The sequence below is a fragment of the Ursus arctos genome, unplaced genomic scaffold, assembly GCF_023065955.2.
Source record: "Ursus arctos isolate Adak ecotype North America unplaced genomic scaffold, UrsArc2.0 scaffold_7, whole genome shotgun sequence".
Lineage (NCBI taxonomy): Eukaryota > Metazoa > Chordata > Mammalia > Carnivora > Ursidae > Ursus > Ursus arctos.
This window is the reverse complement of record NW_026623089.1, coordinates 74,469,113-74,495,943: the sequence shown is the minus strand read 5'-3', so window position 1 is coordinate 74,495,943 and position 26,831 is coordinate 74,469,113. Positions and strand designations below refer to the sequence as shown.

The following is a 26,831-nucleotide window of genomic DNA, read 5'->3' as shown; positions in this document are numbered from 1 at the left end:
AATTAATTTAACATAATGCACTAGATGACAACTTAAGATGCTATAGTATTTTTTGTTCAAGCACTTTCTATATTCATTTTCCTATATATTTTTTCAGGCACTATATATCTCATTTAATCCTCACCATGCTCTTTTTTTTTTTAAGGCTTTATTTTTATTTATTTGAGAGAGAGCAGGAGTGCACAAGCAAGGGAGGGGCAAAGAGACAAGGAGAAGCAGACTCACCCCTGAGTAGGGAGCCCAATGTGGGACTTGATCCCAGGACCCCAGAATCATGACCTGAGCCAAAGGCAGATGTTTAACCAACTGAGCCACCCAGGTGGCTAATCCTCACCGTGTTCTTATGAATAAATATAACTGTTCCCATTTTGCAAATGAGAGAATGGTGTCTTAGGGAATTTAAAGCTCTTGCTTAGAGTTACATTAGAAATAAATATACAGTACGGTACAGTTCTTGGTACATATAAAACTACTTAATAAATATTTGTGGAGCTAATGAATGTTGAAATAAATAAATGCATGAAACTGACATTTAAAACTAAATCTGCTCCCAAACCCAAATGGGAATAAAAGTATTGTAAATGTAAAGCGCCTGCAAAGGGCTCTTTAATATTAGAATACAATCTCCAAATGATAATTAAGAATTACTGATATTATGATAACATATTAACTAAAAATTTTAAGTCACATAAAAATCACTTTGCATCAAATAAAATGCGTAAATTTTGAGTGAATATTCTTCCAACAGAGTGTAGTGAGAATTAATCTTATCCAAACTCAATTGTGATATAAATGATGACTGTCACTCTCAACTATTACGCATTTTGTGTTCAATAATGTTACTGTTTTTCAAAGAAACTGGAATAAATATTAGAAGCCGTGAAATGTGTTATAATTCTGTCCTAAACTGTTGCTAAGGAAAGGAAGGCAGACACTTGACTACGTTATGAGCTGTGGACACAATAAAATCATTTAATAGCCACAAAGCCTGGAATGCAATAGGATGGATTTTAATAGCACAAATGCAGATGTATATCCAATTTTATAAATTCTGGCAAAGCATGTTGGGGGCATTGCTGAATGTTTATGTCTTGTTTGAAATGGTAAAGTCCAATATGTGAGAGTCATGTTTGCAAATGTGCTCGTTCTCTGTGTCATAATGCCAGATGGTCCAGCGAGATTTGCCCCTTTGACTCATCAAAACACAAATAAAGGTTGAAACCTGAGAACAGGTGAAAAAGGCACTGCAGGAATGCCCAAAGAGGAAGAAACACTGTGAATGAGTTGAAGAGTTTCCATAGACATACATTCTTTACCTTTACATTGCTCCTAGAATTTGCCATACAAATTACTGACAAATTATTCAAGCTTGTCACTTAGAGGAAAAACCAAATGACAACACTAACCCCCTCAGGGAAAAAGAAAAGAAAAAACCCTATTTTTTTTTTTATCTGAAATCATCACATAAATAGAAAAATGTACTCCAATAATATAATATAAATAGGTCTTATTTCTTAACAGCAACAATAATATAATATAAATAGGTCTTATTTCTTAACAGCAACATTCATGGAACTTTCAGAGATTTTTCTGTTTGTGGGAATTCTTACGATCACAAAATCATTTCTATAACCAGCAATGTAAATGATTCTTGTTCAAATTATGCTTTTATTCATCCATATAACAGCAGATGTCATATATAATGGTTCAGTTTGACTAATGTGGCTGTGTGTGTGCATACGTGTGTGTATGTGTGTATACATGTGTGTGGGGGATTCTGTATGTACTGCTTTATACACCTTTAGTTGCTCAGCCAATATCTTCTCAAATGCCTCATACATATCTCTGTTAGTTTTCTATTCCTGCCATAACAAATGACCACAAATTTAGCAGTTTACAAAATACGAGTTTCTTATTTTATAGCTCTATAGGACAGAAGTTCAACATGGGTCTCACCAGGCTAAACTCAAGATACAGACAGGGCTGTGTTTCTTTCTGGAAGCTGTAGGGGAAGCTCCCGTTCCTTGTTTGCTGGAGTTGTTGACAGAATTCAGTTGCTTGAGTTGCAGGATTGAGATCCCCACCTCCTTTTTGGTTATCATATGAAGACCATTCCCAGCTTCTCAAGGCCACCCACAGCCCTTGGCTCATGGCCATCTCCTCCATCTTTAAAGCCAGCAATGGTAGGTCAAGTCCCGCTCACACTTTGACCCCTCCTCTTTCTTCTTCCATCTCATCCCTCTAACCCATTCTCTTCCCATCTTCTTCCAGTTTTAAGGGCTTGTACGACTGCATTGTATCCCACTTGGACAATCCAGAATAATCTTCCTGTTGTGAGATCCTTAACCTCAATCACATCTACAAACTCCTTTTGCCATGTAAGGTAACATATTCATATGTGGGGGCCTATTTGGGGGCCATTATTCTGTGTCATAGAATCAGAAACTTAACCTGTCTGTAATTGAACACTTGATTACATCTATGTCCAAATCTTGTTTACCGCCAACATTCTCCTTTCAGTAGATGGTGCTTCTACCAACATAATAGGTTTTGCAAGAAGAAAAGTAGATATTTCAGAGCTCTCCCTCTTTTATCTTCTCAATTATTCATTCATCCAATAATTTGAGAAAAACTTATTTAATTCTATATATGAAGCTCAGCTCCAGGCTGTGAGATACATAGTATATTAAGTACGAAGGTCCAAGAACTAATGTCATTTATAGAATAATCCCTGTCTATCCATAATATGTCAGCCCCCCCCCCCCCATATAATATCTCACTCCTAACCATCTTGGTTCAAACCACACCAACTACAGCTTAGATCACTAAATTACTCGCTAATTCTTTTCTTTCACTTACACCCCTTCAGAAAGACCTTTTATAAAAGAGAAAATAATGACATCAGTCCTCTGCATAACCATTGCCTTGGGCAATATTCAAACCTTTAACATAGACAAGAGGTTGCAAAGAAAATGCTGCTTTCACTGTGTTCTCTCTAACCTCCAAACTTTTCCCAAACCCTCTGTTTACAGGGCTCCTGCTATCACTCACCAGGCTCCCACTCACACATCTTCCAAGTGTCAAGTTAAACATCATTTCCTCAAAGCAGTGTTCTCTGATTCCTGAAATGGAGATTAGACTCTCCTGCTGTACATATGCCAAAAGCTCCATACACCCGTCACTTCTGCCACTTTTGATAATTTCTAATTATGTATTTATCAATGAGCTTATTTAAGAACTCGTCTCATTTTGTAAAACAAGGTAGGCCATTAAGAGTACAGTCTGGGCTTTTCTGTTTTCACTGAATGCTCAATGCCTAGTATAGTTCCTGGAGCATAGCAGGCATGCAATAGATACTTAAATTCATAAATGAATTATATTTATTAATATATATAAATGAATGTATTAGTACTGCTATGTAGTAGCTGTTAGAATTCTTAGAGTTATTTTATTCATTGTATATCTATTGTTTGGTTTTATCTTGACTCTTGCTTTATTATCCTCTGTGATTTTGGTTAGGAATCTAAAAACAAAAACTGTGGAATTATTGGAATTGCGAATAGGGCTTTGATCACTTTGGTGAAACTATTGATTCTATGCTGAAAAATACCATTTTTTGGAAGAACGCAGTGATATTTTATCACGACCTAAACAAGCATATGACAAGTAAATATCTTTGTACTTTTAGCATTTTGTAGAATGACAAGGAGGGATTATGTATGGTAAGGTGGCAAATGATTGTTCTACAAGAAGAGATTGCTATATTGGTCTCAGTGTTCCCAGCATACTATTTTTTGATGTCATTAACGTTGGTATGTCATTTTTTCTCTCTAGGTCTCAGATATCTCAACTATAAAATAAAATATGTGGAGTACGGAGCAGTTTTGAATCTCTTTTCCTACCATTATGCATGTCAGAGATGAAATTCACAAACATGGCACAGATCATCAATTACAACATGAATAAGATAGGCTATAGCTACAGAAGGATTTTCTATAGTTGCAATGCTATGTTTCTGTTCCATTGAATAAAATATATGCAAATTTAAGTAAACAGGCACTACTATAGATTTAGCCTAATAATTAATATTGGAACAATGCAAACGTAGTACCTGGATTGCTAATCAGGGACTCGCACGAGACTTCACATTTGATTTTAACAACCCGTGTTTACTAAGTGCTGCTCTAGAGGACTGTGAGGAGGCTTGGTCTGACAAGAGACTGAGAGATAAGAACAAGCTTCCATTTCAGAATGAACCACCTGCATTCCCCAAACTGCCATATTAACCGTATTTTCCCGTGGGAACTTCCAATGCATATTAGCTCAGAGAAGTGCTTTATTAAAAGGTCTTCTTTATTTAGGATTGTTGAGTGGGAACTTTCTCCCCCATGTTTCATCTTGCTAAGAGGAAGGACATTTTAGCAAGACAACTGCCCTGTCTCTGTTCCGTCTCCCTCTTGGGAATGGTGAATTTGGTAGGAAGAATTGGGTAAATGTCGCCTTTAAGATCTGTTTGTAAAGATATCCTGTGGTTTGCTCCTTTAGCTGTATAAGCTCTTCCCCTATGGATGCCTACAATTCCAGCCTCACCCGTAGAAGAAGAGCTGTGTGGGTGAGTTTAGCTGTAGGCTGCAGCATTATCCAACCCCCCAGCCCTCCCACTAAGCTTTTTTCCCTCCAAAACCAGTGTCACCCATCTGCCAGAGGAGAGGAATCTGGGCAAGCTACAGGATGTTCGTTACTATTATCTTCAAGCCCCCCAGGTGTTTATAGCACAGTTTCCAAAGGGATTTCATCACAGACCCTTTTCCACTGCTGTTTGTTTAGCAGAATACTTACTAATATCTTGAAGGACATACAGTTTGTTAAATACTGCTATAGTTCACTGAGCAAAGCTAAGAATAAGGCCTCCTTTTAATAAATCTGTCCGTGGTATTTTTCACACAATATTTCCACTTTGTACTCTTTGTTCTCCAAGACACATTGAAAATGACTATTGTAATGGTGCATACTCCCAGCCATGCCAGGATTCTTAAAATGGTCTACAGTGAAATAATATATAGGAGAGAAAGTATAATAAAAAAATATATGCTTTCAGCAGGACAGCGAGAGGATTTTTTTCAAATGGCTGAAATTGATAGAAAAGGCCATGGGGAGAGAAAGAAATATTGGGTTTTAGCCATGGCTTTGATAAAGTAACTCTGGGTATGAGTTTTCCTTATGCTACATTTCATGGAGTGTTAGTTAATGTCCCTTAGGATGCGAGTACGTTCTTTCAGGGACAAAAGTGAGAGGAGGTAAAGAGAGAAGGGAAAGTCTGGGTTCAAATAAACAAACTTGAGAAACTGAGATTAAGGAAAATTCAAAATGTTTTATTACTTCGTAATTCCTGAAGTGTCATTACTATTTTAGTGAATGAGGTGAAATTCCCAAGCGGGCTATGCTATGCACCAGATTTAGAAATCTGGAGCAATGGAAAGGTCACCTCCTTTCAACATGTTGCACAAACGATAGAAAGAAGCCAAGACTCCTATGCCTCATCTCTTCCAACCTGCATTTTCGGCATGCCCTTACTATCCGCTTTCCTGTACAAACTCTCCACTCAGGTCAAGTCAATTCTCTACATTTCCCTAGGACTCAGCATATACTTTATGACATTTTCTTCAAGGCTTGCCACAACGATTCCTTTTTTACCTCTGTAATTCCAATCATTTATCCATTCCTCCAATCCTGGCCCCAGTTCTGCCTCTTCTAGTGAAAGTTCCAGCATTTGCAGATCATGCCATAAATCAGAATTCTATACTTGACAAACGGCTCTCTGTATCACGGTTAGTTTACACCCATTCCCACAACCATGATCCTTTTGGAAGGAACTTGTGTCATTGCTCTCTGTGCATTGAATTTTTCAAAAATACATCAATCTCTATCTTACAGTGGGATGATTTGTGGAAAGAAAATAGCCAAATCCATATTCAACAGGTGGACTGAAAATAAATGTTAGAGGGTTTATCCTCATAATGGAGTTTCATAGCTCAAAGTCAGCTGAAGTATAGATTGTGTATAATATGTTCAATAATGATAGTAAGTATGCCCCTCAGCCCCTCCACATGTGTTTTGAACCAATTCACCCAACTTAATTCACTCAACGCCTAGCTTCCATGAAAGGATGTGCATTCAATGTTCATGAAACAAAAGACCGTCATACTCTGTAGGAAAATACTCTAAAAATTTTAAGGTAACTGAGATGTACATCTAATACAGAGGAACTACAATGCTTGCAAAATGCTATTTCCTTCCTTTTCCATCTCCTAATTAATTGAGGAGCATAAATAAGGTCATGTACGTTAAGTGACATGGGCTGGCTCAGCAAGGTAGTTCCATTTCTCTACTATTATAGATAAGTATGTAGTTGTTGGACAAGATAACCAAACACAGAATCTCTTATTATCAGCAATACTGTCAGGAAGTTTGCACTGATGTTTAATATCTAGCCAAGGAGCTCAGTGTGTGATGCTATAATGAAACCATTTATCTTCCCAGAAATCAATTAAAAGTTAATTAAAATTGTTAATAAGAAAAATCACACATCTCTTCTTCTCTGGTACTACATCAAAGCGAAAAACAGTAATAGCTGCAACTTTATAATCATCCGTCCATGGTTAACACATTTTGTAATATACACCTTACCATGGGGCCTGATTTGCGGTTAGTTTGTGAATGCCTATTGTTTAGGAAATTGGCTGATAGACCGAGGTCAAATAAAGACCTCACTGGACAAAACTTTGAATATTTGCTAGAAAAACTTCTGGAGAATCTTTAATCACTAAAATCAAAGTTAGAGTAGAGTAACCAAAAACTTCCTTAAGAAATCAGATGATATATAAGGGATTTATTGAAATAAAATTTATTGAATATTTGTTAAGCACCGTTTTATAGCATACCACTTGAAACGGGAGCCGGGAAATGCATTTCTTATACATTATATTCATCCTTTCTTTTCATCATTATCCTTTTAGAGTGGCCTACTGCACATTTTTTCACATCAATAGAAATAGAACCCCATTGCTTGGATACTTACACTGGGGGCTACCAGCTCTATGGAGACCTAAAAGTGTGCCTCTTAACATGGTCAGAAAATACTAGGACAAAGCCTCAAAGGACAGTCTGAGATCTATAACCTCTTCCATCAAGAAGTCTCTGGGGACACTACTTGCGCATATCTTCAGTGATTAATTTTGATTTAAAGTATGTTTTATAATCATACCCATTCAGATGAATGTTTAGATATAAAATAATTTCTGTTTAGTCTCACAAAAAATCAAGCACCTATGAAGAACTTTGAGGACAGAAAGAAAACAGCTATTAGAAAGGTGTGAACTCCCAGGTAACACCTAATTAGCCCGGTGTGAAGCCAGGAGGGAGCTTAGTTCTACTTTTTGCTCGTCCTTTACAGCCATGTGAGAGGCTGTGTGCTCCTTTCTCACCTACAGGTGGGAAACACAGAAGGTGTTGAGCAGGGAGGTCAGAAGGAACAGAGGGCCAAGGCATCCTTAATGACATTCCTAATGGAAACACACTTTTTAAATTGTCTAACAACTTCAAAAAGATAAAATGGTTGTTGTCTTTGTTTCTTTCAAGCTGAGCTATATCAAGGGCTGTGATTATCAGTGTAAAAAGAGAGAAAAGGGAGTGAGTCAAGAGGCTGGCGAATTTTTCCTCTCTCCACACAGAAGCCTTATATTCATTACTGAGCCATGGCAAAGAGACCAACTACCTAGCAGATAGCAAGTGTACGTGAGCTCAAATCACCAAAAACATAACCAGAGTGAATTTTATAAAATCAAATATTGGAACTCTCAAATACTTAATTCATAAGAATCTAGAAAACCCATTGTAAACTTGTGATTTCTTACAGGCTTCAGCTCTAGGTTAGAAGACGAACCTTTCCCAAACCCACTCCATGGCCTTGGGTGAGTCAGTCCCTCTCAGCTTCCATCCTTCATCTGTGAAATGATGATGATGATGATGATGACGACCATTTATCTCACTGCCTCTCATGAGAATGGAACATATTTGCAGCATCCTTGGGTCATATTAAAAAACCAATTAATAATATGTTGATTGTTACATGTTTTTCAATGTCTACTTAGAAACTATATTTTTTAAAAACCTCCAGTCTGTCCTAAACTCTTTTTTTTTTTTAAAGATTTTATTTATTTATTTGACAGAGATAGAGACAGCCAGCGAGACAGGGAACACAAGCAGAGGGAGTGGGAGAGGAAGAAGCAGGCTCACAGTGGCGGAGCCTGATGTGGGGCTCGATCCCAGAACGCTGGGATCACGCCCTGAGCCAAAGGCAGACGCCTAACCGCTGTGCCACCCAGGTGCCCCTAAACTCTTTTTTTTAGACTTATTTATTTTAGAGAGAGAGAGAGAGAGAGCATGAGTGGGAGGGGCAGAGGGAGAGGGAGAGAGAATCTCAAGCAGACTCCACACAGCGCAGAGCCCCATGGGGGCTCTATTTCATGACCCTGAGAACATGACCTGAGCTGAACCTGAGTGGGATGCTTAACTGACTGTGCCACCCAGGTGCCCCAGTCCTAAAGTTCTTAAAGAATATTTTGGGTAAGACGAATCAGTCTATTTTTATTTGACTTATTTGTACATTTCATTTTCCTTGGAATCATGTTTATTTTGGTATAGTGAGTCTGTTAGGTTCTATTAATGTTGCTCTCAACGTTTTTTTCTGAGAATTTGCTGTCTGTAGTAATTAAAGAATTCATATGTGAAAGATTATCAAGCCTGTCCACACAGTGCTTTTAGTGCTATAAATACAAATATAAGGAAAAGTTACCTGATCAGATGATAAATAGCAAAAAGGAAAGAGCATTTTAGTTATGATAACCAACAATGATGAGCATTTTAAGGGCTTTCACACGTTAATTAAGGTACTGTCACATAATAGAGGAATTTCTATGAAAAATTGTATGTGATGATTTTTATGGATACTGCCGCATTGAGAAATGTTTGATATGTCTGGCATGAGAAAGATCAGTTGCATTTTTGAAAAATCAAAAATACATTCCATGGGAAAGGGGAAGAGAAAAGATGATAACTTTCAGTTGCATTTTAAAGTAATTTCACCATGGATTGGGAAACAAATGCGTATGTCAATGGGTGAGTGATCATAACCCGACCATAAGTTGTGAGGCTTTAAAATCATTATAGTGAAAGTTGAAAGAGGTATGAGAGTTATTTCATACTAAACATTTTCTTACTTTTCATTACTGCAGGCCATCCTTCCAGATCTGAAAAGATAAATTCTACCCAGAGAAATCAGTAAATAGTATTTACCCCCACATAAAAGATTTGACAGCTGCCCATATTTTCTTCCAAACCTATGTCTTTTTTTAGTGTTTTTAAATTTTTCCCACTTTATCCTGGAGGAAACCTCAATTAAACTGTCTTGAAGGGCTCTGGGATGCCTTCCCTGGTCCCCCAAGTCAGAACAGCTGCCCTTCCACTGAGACTCCTGGCCATTCTGTTCTTACTTAGCTCTAATGACATGATGCGGGTCCCTGCTTATCTCCTACACTGCCCTTGATGCAACCTGAGGACACAAGAAAAGATTGCTCGTAGCTGACTTTCCAATGCTTACTCTTCCTAAGTGGCCAGTGAATATTTGCTGAATAAATGTTGAATTGAAGACCTCCTTTTCTCAGGCAATATGTGCTTTCCTTGAAAGTTTTGTTGAATCTACCAAAAGCCAAAGTGATTACTACCAGTTACAGAATAAATCATATTTTCTGGGAACGCTCAAGGGTCTCATTCTAACCTTTCTGCAATGATCTCTGGGAACTCATCCTTTGATACCAACTCTACGTTTGAGTCAAGGTAGTTTATTTATTGTATCAGTCAGCTTTCACACAATTCTGACACTCAGTGGTCCACCACCGTGGATGCTTATTTCTCACATATGCTGCATCAGTCCTGAATCCCCTGAGCTCTACTCTGATCATCTCCACTCCAGGAAGGAGGAAAAGAAAAAAGAGACGAGATAACCAAGGCACTATAACCCTATGCTCCTGGCTGGAAGTGGAACATACCACCTACACTCCTTCTTCATTGGTCAAGACAAGCCTTGTATGACCAAGGCTGATGCCATGCTAGGGACTCACATGCTCTCACAGTGGGGCAGCACCAACTGGGAAACAATAGTACGGTTGGTTTACCACCCTCGTTGTCCTTGAAACACACCAGGTTCTCCCACCTTCCCTCATAGTTTGTTGTTCTAAATCCTATCTAATTCTTCAAGACCTGCCTCTAGGGTCACTCATCCTCTTTCTGGGAAGCCTTTCCATCCAGCCTTCTGACCCCTCTTGCACTTAGCACAAACTTTTCTTTCCTTCCTTCCCCCTTCCTTCCCTCCTTCATTCCTCCCTCCCTTCCTTCTTTCTTTCCTTCCTTCCCTCTCTTTCTCTCTTCCTTCCCTCTTCCTTCTTCCCTTCCCTCTTCCTTCCTTTCCCTCTTCCTTCCTTCCCCTCTTCCTTCCTTCCCTTCCCTCTTCTTTCTTTCTCTTTCTTTCTTTCTTTCTTTCTTTCTTTCTTTCTTTCTTTTTCCTCTCTTTCTTTCTTTTTTGAAGATTTATTTGTTCGAGAGAAAGAGAGTGAGAGAGCAAGCACATATGTTGTGGGGTGGGGAGAGGGAGGGAGAGTTTCTCAAGCAGACTCCATGCTAATTGTGGAGCCACACTGGGGTCCCACCCACGACCCCGAGACCATGACCTGAGCCAAAACCAAGAGTCAGCTGCTTAACTGACTGTACCACCCAGGCACCCTTAACACAAACCACCTTCTGTTGTTATTGACATCTGATGTGAGGTTGAATACCAAGCATCCAAGTCATCATTCGCTCACCCACCCATTCCATAATGGGAGGCATCATTAGGGAAAAGACTCTGGGAAGGGAAGGTGTGACCAGTGGGAAGCTGGGGCCTTGATGGAAATGAAGAAGAGAAGCAAACAACAACAACAACAACAACAACAACAAAACCCAGACGTGAAGCAAATGGAAACAAACTATCTTTCTAGAGTTGGGTGATGTGTAATACGGAGTGTCAAATTAAGCCAGCCATTTTAAGCAGTTACATCATAGCCTACAGCTCTCTTAATAATAGAATGTAAATTAAATCCGGGTGATTAAAAAGTAAGCATTAGGAAGAAGCATGTAGATCTGTACTAAAAATTTTAAATATTCATTTGTCACAAAATGGTAAACGCTCAGAGATTAGGACTTGGATGCTTCAGGAAAAGTTTTCCTCAGGTTCATTTTCATAAAACAAATACACAAAATAATGTTTCATGTTCATTAATGTCTATATAGTTCCACAGCAAGTTTGAGGGCCCAAGGGCAGGTTGCCCCAAGATGGCCCACTTGGGCATATTGATTATTTTAAATAGCAGTTACTTCAGAAACAGCTGGCAAAGACACTCAGAGCCTCCTCTGTCCCCGTGAAAGCAGGGAGCAAATCTCCTGTATGAAAAGTACTCCTGCACCAAGAAGTAAAGAGACATCCTATCATCACCAAGAGGGACTTGAGAGCCAAGAAAGCTGTAAAAACAGACCTTGCTACATTTTTTACAACTCTACCACCTCAGCCTACATTCTGCTTGGGATTTCCTACTAATCAAAGCTCACAAACCCCCATTTTCTTCATCCTACCCACTCTTCACAAATGTAGTTCCTTTGTCTAAAAAGCATAAAAATTGCCCACCTTGCTCATTTCTTTAGGTCTCAGTTTCATTATTGGGCCTCTGCACACATGTAATCAAACTTTTTTTCTCCTGTTAAAATGTCTCTTGTAAATTTAATTCTAAGTCCAGCTGGAAGATCTAGAAGGTTAGAGGAAGAATTTTTCCTTCTCTATGGGCTTTTGCTTTTCTCAAATATCCCCTATAGTCCTGCAAGGGAACAAGAAAACCTGGGGATTTTCATGTTTTCCCCTCTTTCTTTACATGCAGTAATTCTGCACTTTGGGTCTGCTGTATATTACACCATTTTGTGTGATGGTGGAATGTTGTATAAAGGCACTGGTTTTTGTTTTCTCACCCTCCACCTTTTATTCATCCAAAAACTCAGTCTCATCTTTTCTCTGTGGACAAACGTATTCCAGGCCCTACACTGAGACTCACTGCACCAAACTAACCATGCGGTCTCGCACCTGCTTTATTCCAGCATGGAATCCTCCCTCTACATCCTGACCTGACCATGCTCAGCCCTTGCTCTGCCTCCCTTAGAAGCACCTGCCCACATGGACAGCCTCATCCCATGCTCCCAAAGCTCCCTGTGCACCCCTTCACCATGGGCCTAACTGCTCCTCCTCCAAATTTTACTACCAAAGATACACTGTATATCTCTATAGGTACATAGTTTTACTGTCTGTGATACATAACAAGAGTACTTGGTGTTTTTTGTTTGTTTGGTTTTTGGTTTTTGGGTTTGCCTCGCAAGAACTGATTTTTTCCATTTTGGGGGTGATGTTGAGAATGCATGCTCCAGTCAACGCAAAGTCCTCTGTAAATTCCTAAAATAGCACAAATACAATGTAAGTGATTTTTAATGTAAATATCATTCCTTGAGTGTGCATTACAAGGGCATCCCTTCCTAAAACATTTTCCTAAACAGTTACGTAGAGTAAATCTTTTGGGGGCATCTCTGGAATTGTGGCCAACAGACACTACTTCTTAAAGTAAGGAAGTAAGACAAAAATACCACCACTACAGATTGTATTTTATATGATAATCTGCTTGGCTTAGGCATTTCTGTTTTTGTTTGTGTTTGCCTTGTCTGTCAAATTCTGACCCAAAGTATTGTTTTCCTTTTTTTTTTTTTGAAAAGTATTTTAAATTGTTTCCTCTATGCTTATTGAGGCTATATTATTTTCTTCTCAGATGTCTTTATGATCCTCTCCACGAATCCTAAATTTTAATTTTGTTTTTATCCAACATTCTTTTGTATTAAATGTAAAGGTGCCCCAGGATTTCCCCCAAGAGCCCAGGATAATCCATTCCCTAAATACTGCCTTTCTGTCAGTCACACAGCTCTTTGTTACAGTATGTTCTCTCACAAATGATTGGCTTCTATCAGTGCTGGAAGGAAATCATAACTGGAAACTGGGGGGAAAAAGTGACAGTGAGTTTGGATTCTCTGTGAAATTCTCCATAATTACATTTTCTGGAGAATATTCAAGTATTAGATTATCAGATACAGATCTAAGGCAAAAGAAATAAAAATGTCTTTGGCCAATATGATATCCATCTAATGAGAGAAAAATATCTCCTAATTCCCAAGCACTCTGAATGATACCTCTTACCAGATAAAAGCACACATTATTTCCCAAATAGCAACCGTAAAATGAAAAGGCCTTTCTCCGTTTTATAGACATTGTCACAATCTTATCCTATTCACCTAACCTGAGCATGTAACTGGGGTACAGCCCAAAATAGGTTCTGATCCCATGGTTTTATGTTATCATTCATCATTTTTTGGGCTAGGCCCAAATTTAGCAATTTTAGTCATGCTCCATTCCCTGAATCTGGGATGTTACCAAAATGGTAGGTTTAGAAATATACCTTTTCTATTCATCCCTCTGTCAACATGCCTCTGCTGGTGCTTTCTCTCCCTCTCTTTCCCTTCCTCTCTCTCTCAAATAAATAAATAAAATCTTTTCTAAAAGAACAGTTTAATAGCAATTGGTCCAGTACAACGTTTTCCTGAGAATAGTAGGATTTATTCTATGAAATTATGGTGATGGCTAACAATGGTCTAGTCACTATAATTAAGTGATACAAAAGAATTGGAGTCTGGCATAAAAAATAGATAAAAATTGGAAGTTAAAGTATATCACTCTGAGAAGCCGAAACTCTATAATCTGTCTGCTAAGAATCTTTGTGGATAATAAAGAAGAAAGTTATTGACTCATTTCAAACTTCAAGTCTGAAGAATCTAAATGGAGACGGAAGGCACCGTCCAACATGACAAGTGTGAACCACTTTGATTTGGTATGCCCAGAGGAAGCATTACTCTTGCTACTTTCATGAAGACTGATCGCTTTTGACAGGAATCTGTCTGCGTGGACTTGGATGCGTATGATACTGAGAAGTCATAAAAACATTAGAGAAGACTGGAGGCTCAAAGGAGCTCCTCATAAAAATGTTCAGATAGAGGGGAAAAGACAGTGAAAAAGAGACTGTATTTGCTATATATCCGCATGGTAAATTATGATACCCACAGGGAATATTTCCAGTCTGGGTTTCAGAATCCCAATGAACTAATCCTTCAGAGGTATCATAAACTAAATAGTGAGAAAGCAAGCCAAAGAAATATTGCTTGTTTTTATTTATTTTGTAGTCTGAATCCAGATTTAAAAAAAAGAAAAAAAAAGCCTCCCATTTTTGATTCTTTCATGACTTGAGGAGAAACACTTTTATATAAGGGTCTTTGTTGACAAATTGTGTTCCCTATGAAGCAATGAGAGGTAAATTAGTTGCAAGTGGTTTACCGTGGTTACCTTTAGGATCAATGCATGTGGGAAGCAGAGGAAGAAAGCAGGACTGGATTGACAGAGAAATTTGGCTACTATGTGGGGCCAACAGCTCTGGCCAAGTCCAGAGGAGTCTGGAGTTAGAACTGCACATTGGAGTTATTCTGAATGACCAGTCTTCACATTCGGCCACCAGTCAGGATGGGGGCTGCACTGAGAAGGGTGTGACCTTGGGCAAGGTGGCTCTTTGCAGGTGAGTAATCCTTGAAGCAGCTGGCTGCTGAACGATGTCTGCCTACATGGTTCCCAGAAGCTAGAACATTCCCTCCTTCCTTGAAGGGGCATCTGGGTAGTACACCTCATTCTCCAGACTGAGCCTGTACCTGTATGGCCTTTTTATTAGATTAGAGACTCCTTGTTTTTGGGGGGTGTTTGTTTGTTTGTTTGTTTGTTTGTTTTTAAGATACTATTTATTTATTTGACACAGAGAGAGAGCACAAACAGGGGGAACAGCAGAGAGAAGAGAGAAGCAGCGTCCCTGCTGAGCCGGGAGCCCGACGTGGGGCTCGATCCCAGTACTCTGAGATCATGACCTGAGTCGAAGGCAAATGCTTCAGCATTTGAGCCACCCAGGCGCCCCTAAAGACACCTTGTTTAACTGAACATAATGAATCACACACATGCACATACGCACACACGCATACCTAGAATCATGACAGCATCACCCATTCATTGTTTTCAAATGAAATAATCATCTACAGAGCTACAGGATGGCCTCACAGCTACAAAAGTCTGTGGTTTGATTGCTCTGACCTAAGCTAAGGATGTTCTACTCCTACTCTCATGCCCAGAGATGTGACTCATATGTTCTTTTTGAATCTAACTTTCATGTAACAGCGAAAGTCCCAGGTATGGTGAACTTTACATCTTTTCTATATTTTAGTTCTTACAAACACCCAGCAAGACAGTTATTATTGACCACATTTTACAGATAAGAATATTACAGAAAAGTGAAGAAACGTATTCAGTTCCCTATAGCTAGCAAATAAGAGAACTTGAATTTGAATTTAGGACATTAATAGGCCATCTGTTTGTGATCTTTCTTAAGGGGAGGGGCTGCTCTAGTTCATGTAACGTTATAAACTACACTAGTTTAATGATAGACTGGAACCAAGAGATAAGCACTAAGACGGCCTGGAAACAATTTAGAATTCACTCTGAAACATTTGACTTATTTTAATTTTCAAAATTAAGAGCCATATCACAGAAATCCGCCCCCCCTTGGAACTATTGTTCTGTAGCGTCTCAGATCCTGCATGTATTCAGTGAGAAAAATAGAAACCTCGGTTGCAAAAACCTCACATTCCTCCTTACCCTGCGGCTGGCTCATCTGAGGTGATATCAGAATGAAAAAATACTTCAGCGAAGTCAATGGAAGTCATACCCTGAAGTCCTGAGACATAGAGAATGCAGTGTACCCGGAGCTGTAAAATTTCATTGATTCTTTTGAGACATGGAGGTAGTCATTTCAAAATAAATCTACAAATCTTCCAGCATCTGTCCCTGTCTTCTCCATTCTCCTGCTACGGACACATCAGGGCAGACACTTCTCTCTGACATTCCCAGGGGCCATGCTCTTGGGACTATGTTGTGCCTCTTTCCAGAATCTTCCACATTCCTCTTTCCTGAATCTAGCTGCATCAGCCTTTAAACCTGATGAAGAGTTTATCATTACAAAAGAAATAAAGAATTAAAAAGTAACCAGTTCCTACATTGTCTCGTCTTGCTGCAATCCCTTCACATCCCAGACTTCTGGCGGAAAAGAAAAGGTCAACATATATTATCAGCACTACACACACATGCCTTCATGAGTTATTTACTGAGTTATTTATTGTCATGCCAAACTTTCTTTCTTTCTTTCTTTTTTTTTTCTCTTTTAGTGTTTGCATTTTCTTCTATTTGGAGTGGTCGTCTCAGTAACCCACTGATCCTTCCATTCTAAGCGTCCACAGTTCTCCCTCACAGGAGCCCTCAATATATAAGCCTCTCCATCTAGACAGGGCCCTGATTATACACATTCAGAGTCCTGTCTGTCTTCCCCTACTGTGCTCATGACCAAATTTTTACTTTTGTATCTAACAAACAGTGTGTTTACGTAGATAATGTCTGACATTCTATGGTCTGTGAGGTCCACGGGAGCAGAGACCCTTCTGTTTGTCCCAGCAATGTGCTCCACATGTAATAGACACTTCATAAATCTACATTCAAGGAACAGATAAATGAAAGATAAAAAGGATTATAGCCATCCAACTAAAGTAGAATATATATTGATGCAATCTCTCTCTTAAGCAGAAAAACATATTGATAAAATGTTGCCATTTCCTCCTTTATGAGACTCTCTTCAAAAGGAGGCAGAGCAAAATATTATTTAGCCTACAATCAGAAACACTTGTACAAACCCTTGTAAATGTTGTTTTTGTGTTGGGTGAGGAACAGTATTCTGATCACGGTGTTCTTGCACTCCCTGGATTTTTATCTTAACGTAGTGCAGTTCAAAGAATACCAAACTTTTGGCCTGAAAAGTTCAAAAGATGGTATATTACCCTTTGTTCTTGATATCAGAGCTGTTACTCAAATCATTCATTTTACCAACATGCATTAAATATATAGTATTTGCCAGGTACTGTGCTTGGGGCTAAATATACAGAAGCATAAGATATGTTTCCTACCACGAGTTACTTGATTGCTCCTAAAGATGTCACAGTTACTTATTTAAAAATAGAATATGAAGTATTTTGTCAAATCTTTGCTCTATTGTTACTAAATGCGTTCTGTGAATAAAGTTGGATGTTGAACGCACATATTAATGAAGTGCTGCATGCCAATTAGACATAATCGTGTAAATGTGTGTATATGTACATAGTAATTCGATACTTGTATAGTGCCTTCTAATTTAAAAGCTGCCTTTATGTTCATTACCTCTCTTAATCATCACGTCAAAACTATAAGAAAGTTATTGTGACTAACTTCATTTAACAGAAAACTGATGCTATATGAACTTAAATACACTGACCAATTTGTAGAGCTGGTAATAGCAGAACTGAAACTCCAACCCCGATTTTTCCACACACAAAACTTGTGCCTTTCCTGTTCTATACCAATGCTCCTCCCCATCACTTTCTCTCTCACTCTCTCTGTCCATGATAGTGGACTGCTAATCTCTATGACAATTAATGTACGAGGGATGCATGATACCATATTATACATGTCTTACATCCCACTCTTCAAGCCAATCTGCTCCGATTGCCTGAAAGTAACTTCACTGAAAACAATAGAGGCATGAAAGAACCAACTGCAAACTCTGCTTAACTAATAAGATAATGAACACTAGTCTCAGATACAAAGTGAAATTAATCTTCATCTGTGCCAAATAGAAAACAATTGCATCTAAAATAACCCAAGATAATCTTATTCCTTGTCTGAGTTGATTTTACGTGAGTAGTTACTTTAGAAAAGTAAGGCCTGTCAGAATCTACTACAAGGTTCAGAGAGATAATGGAAAAACATGACCTTCAGACTAACAGTCCCATTTCAAATCTGGATTTTGAATTCTACATAAAATTGTCAGTGATCGGCATATGGCGTGCACATCTATCCAGTTACAACGGCAGGTTTCATGCAGGCTGAGTGTGTCAACGTACAAAGATTTGGATGCAATTATTTGCTCTAAAACTTCAGCAATATTCTATTGTTGCAGATCAGTTTTAACCAGACCTTCTGGGATTTCACACAAATCGAAACAGGCAAGAAATCTGTGAAAAGAAGTCTTGAGGTACAGGTACCCACTTTATACTAAGCATTGTTTGAAAATAGAAAGCCTGTGCTGGACTAGATGGAAAGAAGGGGTAAACACTGAAGAGATGGAAACACGGGAAACCCTTTTTACCTTGAAAGAAAGCACATTATAAACAATGGACATTTTCAGTGGAGCGTTTTTTAAAATATGTTATTGTGTAGATGCAGAACTAATGTTATTTTTATCAAATAAAACCAAATGAACAAAAATAAATTTAAGTCTATATTTATATAATCATTTAAATGCTGAGCATTGAATTAAATTAGTTCTCACTTCCTGTGATCCCGTAGCACTCGGTGCACACTGGTCTCTGCACTTTTCACTCTGCACTGTATATAATTATTTGCATTTGAACCTCTGCTAGCTAATGTAAATCCTAAAAGAGTGGAGGATGTACTTTGTTCACATTTATGCTGTAGCCTACAACTTAGTTTTCATCCCAGTAAATATTAATTTAATTGTTTTGAATAACATTAGTTTTTCCCATTCCTATATCAGAAAAATGCATAAGAATACAAAATAATTATGTGTAGATTTCATTTGACTCCATCAGACATGCTCTCATTCATTCATCTACCCCACATATTTATGGTCAAATTTGTGCTGGACAGCATTTTAGTGGTCAAGACAGAAAAAAATATGTTTTCTGGATGATGGCATGGTGATTTAGATTTGGAGCCAACTGATGCTTCATCCTCAAGTTCAACATCAAAACAGACAGGACTCTGATGGTAAGCAGCAACCTTTTAAGGTCATTAGTGATTGGTGAAACACTGCCAGCCACTTTTATGCAAGCATAAAGGACATGCGTTTGAAATGCATGGATGATGGGATGCCTGGATGGCTCAGTCATTAAGCGTCTGCCTTTGGTCCAGGTCATGATCTCAGGGTCCTGGGATCGAGCCCCACATTGGGCTCCCTGCTCAGCAGGGAGTCTGCTTCTCCCTCTGCCTCTGCCCCTCCCCCTGCTTGTGCTCGCTCTCTCTCTCTCTCTGACAAATAAATAAAATCTTAAAAAAAAAAAAAAGAAAGAAATGCATGGATGATTCGAAGCCTAGCAAAATGGTTCATGCCATAGATGGCTATATCAAGATGGAAATAAATCTCACCTTAGGTCTCAAATCAAGAGTAGAAATGTACCGCTGCCATTGTCACTAGTACGATCACACTAGCTAGCAGAGGTTTATGGCTGGGGATTGTGCATTTCCTCCTTCAAGCCTTAGGGGACCCTATAAACTAGACCCACTCTCTCCATTTTGTAGATGAGGAAACTTGAATTTCAGGTAGATTAGATAATTTGCCCCAAGTCCTAGGGTTGCTAAGTGATATAGCTAGAATTCAAACCCCAGACTGTCTAATGCCAAGGTCAGTGCTCTTCTCCAGAATTTTTGGCTGCCTCCAATTAAGATAAGTACAAGCTCTCTAGGTATCTCACAGCTTGATACAACTGATCCTGCCACTTCTCAGTTACGTGATTGTAGTGAACGGTTCACCTCTTAGAATCTGCAGGTATGGAGGTATTATCAGTATCTACTGAGTCAGATTTTGGGAGTATTGACTAAGCTCATCCACAGAAAGCACTTGGAACAGTGTCTGGCATGTTGCAAACAATCAACATATGTTAATTAATAATGGTAATACTATTTTAAAACATTTTTGCAATACATGTCACATAATAAATATAGCGAACGCCCACAGATCTCTGTGGAATCTAGGCAATCTCTCAAAAATCCATTTAGCATGTATTCATTGTCACTTGTCTATTCCCAATAAATCCTAACAAGGTTGCAGATATTCTTCTCACTTCTTATTTCTAAAGCTGACAGTAAGCCAAATACAAGAGGAAAATAAAGTTGTGGAAGAAATGATGTTATTGTTCTAGAATATTTTCTCTGAATATTCTTATTCTTATCTATAGCATTTCTTTAATAAACACTGAAAGTACCAAGTGTCCACATTAAGTCTATGGAAAGTTTTATGCACTTGTGAATTATCCTTGAGCTCATGGCATTTGTGATTTCCAACTGAGTGACAATCAAAGAGAAAAATCAGAAAAGCAAACTTGCTTAGAAAAGTCAACTAAATATATGTAACCAATGCTACTTTGTTGTACCTATGTTAATTCATTAATTTCTTCCTGTGAGTGATGTCATTTCAATGCTCTAACATTGATTTTTCAGCCTCTTCAGGACCAAGACTACCTGCGATTTTTAATGAGACCAAAAATGGCATGTAACATTTTCTAGGTATGCAGGGGTCCACCTGAAATTCTCATCCCATTGCTTAGAGGACGGTAAGGTCAAATAATTCAAGATTTCAGGGGGGAAGGTAGGTATTTTTGTCTTTTTTGGAATCTTTTAAAAAAGAATTTCTTGTTTGAAAGTACAAAGAACCTGTTCATTGCGATAGTCTTACATTTCTACCATTTCTATTTTTTTCAAGTATTCTACATTAACTGTAGTTACACTTCTGTATGTTAGCTCTCTGGAATTTATTCCTCTTCTAACCGAAAGTTTGCACCCTTTGACCTACATCTCCCCATTTCCCGCACCCTCCAGCCCCTGGCAAACACCATTCTACTCTCTTTCATGAGTTTGACTTCTTTAGATTCTACGTATGTGTGAAATCATACAATATTTGTCTTTCTGTGTGTGGCTTATTTCATGTAGTGTAATGACCTCCAAATTGATCCACATTGTCACAAAAGTGAGGATTGTGTCCTTTTTAAAGGCTTAATAATATATCATTGTACATATATACCAGCTTTACTTTATCCATTCATTGGTCCATGAACACTTAGGCTGACTGCATATTTTGGCTATTGTGAATAATGCTTCAGTGAATGTGGCAGTGCAGCTATCCCGTCAAGACGCTGGTTTCACTTCCTTTTTTTTTTTTTTTTTTAAGGTTTATTTATTCCAGAGAGAAAGAAAGAGGGAGAGAGAGAGAGAGGTGGGGGGAGGAGCAGAGGGAGAGGGAGAGAGAATCTCCAGCAGACTCCCTGCAGAGTGGGGAGCCTGATGCGAGGCTTGATCTCATGACCCTGAGATCATGACCTGAGCCAAAGTCAAGAGTCGACTTCACCAACTGCGACACCCAGGAGTCCCTCCTTTCTATTTGAATTTCCTCTCTCTACCTATGCTGCCAAGTCTTCACCTCTGTGCCTCTTACATTCCTCCTACCAGCATTAAGCATTAGTCAAGAGAAAAGTCCTGCGAAGCAGAAATTGCTTAGTACCATGCCATTGGATGAAGAACTCAATTAAATGAAAAATGGTGAAGCAAATCATAAATAACCAATTTTGGGTATTTCACTTCACCATTATTAATTATAGTACCATTGCAATACAATGTCTTATAACTGGGTTAACAGGATCAGACATAATTTAGAGATCAAACACACAGTATACTGTGAAGATGTATGAGAAGATTCTTATTGGGCACTGGAAAGTGGGTAGGGTCTTCTGTGTGATTGTAGTTAAAAGGATACTGAACTTGGAAATGAAATATCTTGGTTTGAGCCCTCATTCTATCTAACATGCTGACTATGTGGCCTTTGGTTCTCCTTCTCCTAATTCTTAAAATTAAAAGGTTACTATAGAAAAGTTATCTGAATGGTGCTGTCTTTCCACTTTTAAGATACTATGATTTCATAATTTATTTTACTTGCTATATTTATATTATGCCAAGCTCATGATGATATAGTTCTGATATAAGATTTGTTTAGGGAACAACAGCAACGTTGGATAGATAAAAGTGAGACATATTAGTTTCTACTGAATGAGCAACAGTTTATCAAAAATATGACAGATAAATATAAATGCATATATTTATTTAGGTAAAATATGGTGTTATGAATGGACTTTTTAAAAAGATGTATTTATTAATTTGAGAAAGAAAGAAACAGAGCACAGCAGGAGGGGCAGAGGGAGAGAGAATCTTAAGCAGACTCCATGCTAACCTCTGAGCCCAATGCAGGGCTCGATCTCATGACCCTGAGATCCTGAACTGAGCTGAAAACAAGAGCAAGACACTTAATCAACTGAGGCACCCAGCACCCCTAAAACTAGACCTATTAAAGGCTGCTTTTGTTTCCTCTTTAGCTGCTAGGACACATCACAAAAGTAAATTGGACTTTTTTCTCTGAAAGGATCAGATTGAACCGTGATCAATACATATATACAATTGAAAATAAGTATAAAAATACACCTAATGCAACATCATTATACATATTTATTTGGATTAAAATCATTTTTTTTATTTTTTAAGTTTTTTTTTCACATCCTTGACCATAAAATATTTTTCTTTGCTTTGCAAGTGGATAGGATGAGATGTGAAGTTTTTCAACAAAGACAGTGCAGTGTAGTAGAAAAATATAATTGGCTTGGGTAGCAGGAATAGCCAAGTTCAAGTGGTAGTTGAATCAATAAATAAATGTGTGAAAATTGTCAAACCACATAACTTTTCCAACCCCCCATTACCTTATCTGTAAAATTAGTATTTTTGGTGTGATTTCCCCTGAGGTACTGTAAGAATAAAGGTACTAACAAATATTCATTTATTCAGCCACATTCATATTTTAAATTTTTTCTCACTTGTGGTTCACAACACACATAGATGGTGAGGGTAGTAAAAATAACAAACAAGACAATTTAAAAACATTTTTGTGAATATCTTGCAGCAATATACTTTAAAGTATGTAGATTTTCTTCTCTTGCATAATTAAAGAAGGGGTTTCAAATTACATTTAATAATTCAAAAATAGTATATGGACAATTTTATAAAATTATCTCTAACACTTTCTACAAAATTGGCTCTCAAGAAGGAAATACATTTTTCCCCCAGAGAAAATATATTGATTTGCTATTCTTTGGGTTAAAAATTATGGTTGCAAAAGTCTAGTCAAAAGATATTTATTAAACAGTTGTGTAGCTAAAAGAAAAGCTATTTCTTTTCTTCATTGAGGGAAGAAGAAGAGAAGAGATGGAGAAAAGCCAAAAAGACAGGCTTTGGGAGGGCTCTGTGTGATGCAGGTGGAGACAAGAGCACAAGACTACTTGTGCTCAGACACTCAACAGAATTTGAAGAACACTGTTGAGCAACAAAAAACTATTTGTATTTCCTGAATGCTCCCACCTCCACTAACATGCCTGGTAAAATAGAATCTCTGATGAAAAATCTGTGTAAACAGATTTTAGTGTAAATTGTAAAGGATTATGGTAAGTTTTATTATTGTTCTGATTTTCCACTATCTCCTTTATTGAATGTTTCTTCCCATTCCCTTTGCCAAGTGACACCACAGTAACTTCCACCAGAGAAGACATATATTATATGCACATGTGCGGTTATGTGTACACATGGGATTCGGTGTGGGCTCTTGCATTCTTACCCTTCATAAGAAAACATGTTCAAGGTAGGTGCTGGTGCAGAGTAAGACATTTGTGAAGCATGTTTAAACTGAGCTATAGCCTGTTGTAACACCTGTTGGGGGCCTGCTGAGATTAATCAACCCAAGCTGACCTTCCCCTACTAACCCTTACCAACCTCTACTAACCCCTATCAACTCCTACCAATGCCTATCAACTCCTACCAACTTCTACCAACCCCTACCAATCTCTACCAACCCCTATCAACTCCTACCAACTCCTACCAACCCCTACCAACCTTTACCAACCCCTATCAACTCCTACCAACTCAATCAAATCCTACCAACTTCTACCAATCCTTACCAAACTCTACCAACCCCTACCAACCTCTACCAACCCCTATCAACTCCTACCAACCCCTATCAGCTCCTACCAACCTGAGGCCTAAGAGTGAGAAAAGTGAATATTCACTGTTGTGTGGCGTGAAGATTTGAGGCTGCCTGTTACACAGCATTATTGCAGCAACACTGACTGCTGTAGGGATTACATTTTACAAATACAGATTGAAAGTATGAAACACAGAGTACTCACTGAAGCAGGAACTCAGAGATAGAATTGGCCCTGTAAGGATATAACTTCCTCCAATAGGCCAACCCCAACCAGAAATCTTAGGTTCCATTCAATCTGATGTATTTATCAAGAGACTTACTGACTCCAAGTGACAAATGAAAAAAATATATATATATATAATCTATAGAAATCGATCATTTAGGTTCAGAAATTCCTATTTATTGGTGTACCTTTGAAGTCTATCTGAAATCTATTTGTTATGAAACAGAGTCCCTAACTGATAATGCTCTTCTGTGGTAAGTGTGAAGTCAATGAAAGAAGGAAACAAAATTTTGCATTATCTTTTCTCAAAGCAAGCCAAGATTCGTTTAAAGCAGTGGAATTTTTTCAAAAAGTCAGACTGACATAGAGTGAGCCAAAAATTCACTTGACACAGTGACACAAAGAAGTCAATGAGCTGTGTTTTTTTTTAAATGCAGAGAATAAATGTTTACTAGAAAAGAAAAGAAAAAGAAGGAAAGAAGGAAAAGAAAAAAAAAACTATTATGAATCTCTTCTTTCAGACACAATGTAGGTAGTCCAATAAGTAATACAGGAACTTAAAAAGCTGATAAATTCTCCAGTGAGGCTCTCTGATACATCTGCTACACCAACTCAAAGTAGTGATAGAGAAGGAGAGCAGGGCTGAGCACCTGTGGTTGGAAGCACTTCAAAACCTTGAAAATCTTCATTCTCTGAGACTTCAGAACGAGAAATTTACCATTTCTTTATGCTACAGCATAGCAGTCTGCCCTTACCAGGAGATGATAAAAGGACCCCATGTAAAGTAGATGTCTCACAAGATAATGTACACCCTCCTCAAGATCTGTAACTATCCACTTTCATTGCTTCTGTATCAATAACTAAGGTAAGTTGCAGCATAGCTAATCACTCTGCTATAGGAAGAAAAAGATTATCCACCACAAATAACAGCAGGATATGGTTAACAACTACTGGCAGGATCCAGGGGAATATACCTGAATCTTCCTTGTGCTGGCTGGGTTAAAGGGAGGAAATTACAGTTCTGAATAACAAGAGAGTTCCTGATACCCGAGGTACTTGGGACTGTGGCAAGGATATCTGGAGCTGATCCTAACTTACTACTGGGTTACTCCCTGAAGCTCCAGAAAAACAATGGCTTACAATAAACCAGGTATAAATTTTAGAACTGTCTTAGAGATTTGAGGAAGAGGTCAGAGACTCAAAGCTATGGGCATTTTAGTATGGATTTATTATGTGAGACCAGAGAAGACACCAGTTAACTTTGCTGCCCAGAATAAAACAACGCCTCAATAACTTCCCTTCTTTGGAGCAATACAGGAAGGTGCAACTTGAGATGCACTGGCATTATCTGGACATTCAAGGGTGGCTCTCCTCTCTAGGCCAAGGACAGGACACTTATCCTGATGCTATCGAACTGTGTTCCTTAGTGTTAGTGTGAATGACAGAACTCTAGATTCTGGGTTCTGAATCCAGGTAGCAATCCTCAAATGTCAAAGGCAGACGGATGAAATATTTCATAACAATTTGCAAGGATGGGATGGCAACTGAACTGCTACGATGCATAGGAATCATGGTGCTCCTAAGGGCAAGATAGTAGGGCAGCCAACAAGGGTAATGTTCGATTTATATAATCAAAAACTGCCCAAAGCAGGTGAACTAAAGACTCTTATTTACTATGATCTTTACTGTGATTAATGAATATTCTAAGGGTAGCATTAAATACCCAGTTAAATTAAAGGACATTAAATACCTGATTTATTGTCCATGAGATTTCACATAACATCATTTCAGGCCAAGGGGCTCATTTTATGGCAAAGGAGGTACAATTATGTGCACATAACTACAGGATTGTAGTTGGCTGTAATATATTGTACCATCCAACAATGCTAGTCTGGTAGAACTGGAATGACTTCTTAAAGAAACAGCTAAGGGCAACTTTGGGGATGACCTTCTATAGGGTTAAGGAAGTGGTGGCCATTATATGGTACTTTTATTGATAGGGAGAACAGGTGAGAATGAGAATCAGGGTTTGAGTATCAGTGGCCTCTATCACCATGATCCTGACTGACCTACCGGGGAATATATGATTCTGGTCCTTGCAAATTGAGGCTCTGCTGCACTAGAGGTCCTAGTGCTCTGGGGACAAGAGTCATGCTTCCATTAAAGAGACAGTAAGGTCCCCCTTACACCTACATTCACAGTTGACTAGTGTTTATTTTTTGGCTCTTTATGCCAATAGACCAAAAGGTATAGAAAGGAGCTGCTATAGCTGTAGAGAAAGTTAAACATTTCTTGAAGATAAGGTGAGAGAACTTGCTCTACCAACCATCAAGACTTACTGGGTAAAATGGACGTTTTAACAATATTAATTCTTCCAATCTATGAATACGGGATGCCTTTCCACTTATTTGGTGTTCTTTAATTTCTTTCATCAGTGTTTTGTAGTTTTCAGGACA

The 26,831-nt window shown here is 38.3% G+C and overlaps 1 protein-coding gene across 1 annotated transcript in view; it reads right to left on the bottom strand.

The window, feature by feature from the left end:
• The window catches only part of PCDH15 (protocadherin related 15), a 1,631,248-nt gene that overhangs the window by 211,775 nt on the left and 1,392,642 nt on the right, over positions 1-26,831 (bottom strand). The gene's annotated exons all lie outside the window — the stretch shown is intronic.